Consider the following 2,881-nt stretch of genomic DNA (forward strand, 5'->3'; position numbering starts at 1 on the left):
CTGCATTTAAAATATTTTGAAAATGATCCCTACTGGCTTGTGAGAATTTCAAGCCTCAGATACAGGAATAACAAGGGTGTGTCCTCTTCCCTGGACCTTAACCGACTGTTTTGAATTTCCTAAGTTTTGCATCAATTACGGTTTTGTCGGCACAACACATTTTTTAAACTCCCTTCATTCCTAGCTTATTTGTATTTGGCAAAGTGGAACGCTAACCTTGTGCAAAGTTAGACCTGTCACTAGGGGACAAGACTTTTACTCCCCTTTCGAATTGGCAGGCAGAACGTGACCACTCCAACTCTTTGCACCAAAATCGTGGACGAAGAAAGCAGTCAACCCCAGAAATGCAGATTTCTGGGCCTCTTCCCATATCCACCGAAATGGTATCCTGAAGTGACGGCTGAGGTCTATATATATATATATATATATATATTTACAAGATCCCCTCGAGATTCGGGGGAAGGGGAGCGAGGCGTGTATTTAGAATGCCTTCCGGCTAGCCTGGGCAGCGCGCTTCCTCTACCCTGCTGGTAGCCACTGTCTAGCTCCACACGTGGGATGTCACGCGAGACCCAGGCCTGCCTCCACGCTCACCGAGGCCCACAGCGAGCGCCCCGCTTCTTTATCGTCCCCCTTTCTTCCCTTTTTCTGATTGAGATCGGCTAGGCCTGCAATGAGGAAGGGTGACCGCGGGAGCTGCAGCTCAAGGTTGTCGTTGCAGCACTCAGCGTCCGGTGGCCGGGCCGGGAGCAGAAGGTGTTTGCACAACCGAAAAGGAATAAAAGCAAAAATCAAAAACAATTTCCCGAGCGTTTTAAAAACACTCCGACTCCGCCGGGACTCGAACCCGGAACCTTTGAATGCCTTCAACCTCTAGAAGTCCAATGCGCTATCCATTGCGCCACGGAGCCACCTGTTGGAGTTTCCGCGCATCTGCCCTATTCAACCAGAGGCAACGGCCCCACGCCCGGCCCACTGCAGTCTCGGTTGTCTCCGGAGCCGGGCCGCCGCGCCAAGGTGTCCCCAGCAGGACCGGCGAAGCCAGGCGAGGGCGGGGGGCGCCCGACCTCCCGGGAGCCGCGGCGGCTGAAGGGCGGCTGCAGGCCGCGGGTCCGGAGAGCGCAGCGGGAGCCCGCCCTTCCAGGCCGGTGGCGCCCGTCCCTCCCCGGCTCCCCGCCCGCCCCGCGCCCCCGCCTACCAGCTGTGTCCGGCGGCCGCTCCCGCCCCGCCCAGGCCGCCGAGGCTGCGGGCCCAGACCGGCCGTTGCGCCGTTGCTCCGGGCCGGTGACGCCGGGCGCTTCCGTCGCCCCTGCGAGCGGTGAGGGCGAGCGGCCACGCCCGGGGCTGCCAGGCGAAGCCGGCGACCCCTCCGGGCCCCGGGCTCTTTCCTTCCCTGACGCCGGGACCCCGCGGCTGCGAGTGCGGGCCTCGGCGACGTCTGTGTGCGTGCTTGTGCGTGTTTATCTGCGCGGGGCTTCGGGGAAAACGGGGTTTGGGTTGCATTTCGCTCCCCACAGACCCAGAGCCGAATTTTTGAGGTATCCGGGCTCTGGTGGCCTGAGGGGGGCGACGCGCCCCACACCGAAGCATCCTCCCGGGAGCTGGTCCGCTCTGCCTCCGCGGAGGAGCTTCCGCGCAGCCGCCGATGCCCGCGCTCTCCCCACGCGCGTCGGAGTGGGCGGCCTCCAGAGGCCGACGGGGAGCGTGGGAGCGCGCGTGGGAGCGCGCGGGTGCGGGCGCCGCGGATGCAGGGCGCGAGGCCGAGCGCGATGGAGGTGTCTCCCTCCCGGGCGCCGCCGGCAGCGGACGACCTGGCACCTTTGCTCAGAAGGACTGGGGTTCACCCAGAGCTGCGGCGTGGGCAGGAGTGGGTCTCCAGCTCCCCCCACTCACCAGGGTCTCCATCACAGCGACCCCCGAAGCCACGCGGAGAGAACTAGCTAAATAAATCCCCGGTTGCTAGGCAACGGCAGCTGCCAGACAAAAGCCCCGGCTTGGGCTCCAATCAGCCTGCGGCTCTCCGGGCCCCGCCTGCGTAGGACCCGCGTGTCGCGACCTGTGTCGCGACCTGACGCTGACACCTTTACACCAAACCCGCATCAGTCTGCGGCCACAGAAGCAGGCATCAAACGACAGGTCCTTGCCTAGCGCGGTGCACTAAAGGGAGAGAGGGAATTCTCTGTAAGCTTCTAGTGGGGGAGGGCATTTTTCTATTAAAGGACAAGTACCAGCATCCCCCTTCGAGGAAGAAAAACCGCAGTTTAAGTTAAATCATACACATTGGGGCCCCAGCTAGTGAGGCGAAGTGTGGAGAATCAGATTTTATTCTACCTTGCAGGCTAAATATCTTCCGCAGCTTTATCGATATTGACAGAACACGAGTGGACTATTGACAACAAAAGCAGTAGCCAGAGGGTCAGCATGTTCATGTTGGCTCTCTGAACTCGGATTCTTTCCGAATAATGCATATGGGCTCCAGATGCATGCTTGAACACAAAACGGTTTTCATTATAGGCGAGGAATGCTGAGCTCGGAAACTACTATGTTTTATAGCGAGCAGTAGGCAAGCCTGTTCTTTGTTCCACAGAGAGACATTACCTCATCTCTCAAAATTGCTCCTTGCAAACACAACTCCGAAAAAAAAGGCCCAAAGAAAGAGTGATCAATCTTGCATTCTTGGCACACCAATGAGAGCGTGCACGGGCACTGCTGGTGAATTGTCTCCACAAACAGTGACCGAGTCCTGCCTGATGCCAGGCCCATTTCATTCCATATGGACAATTTAACAACAAGGACTTTAAACGTTGTTATGCCTCTGAAAACGGGCAATGCCCCTTAAAATAGAATAATAAAATAAAGCTAGCCATTTATAAGTAGTATC

The 2,881-nt window shown here is 58.0% G+C and overlaps 1 non-coding gene across 1 annotated transcript; it reads right to left on the reverse strand.

Annotated features, from left to right (window-relative positions):
• Positions 1–826: 826 nt before the first annotated feature.
• Trnar-ucu (transfer RNA arginine (anticodon UCU)) lies at positions 827–911 on the reverse strand. The gene is given in 2 exon segments: positions 827–862; positions 875–911. It is a non-coding gene; the product is annotated as a tRNA-Arg (tRNA).
• Positions 912–2,881: the final 1,970 nt, after the last annotated feature.

Source organism: Chionomys nivalis, chromosome 18 (genome assembly GCF_950005125.1).
Source record: "Chionomys nivalis chromosome 18, mChiNiv1.1, whole genome shotgun sequence".
Classification (NCBI taxonomy): domain Eukaryota; kingdom Metazoa; phylum Chordata; class Mammalia; order Rodentia; family Cricetidae; genus Chionomys; species Chionomys nivalis.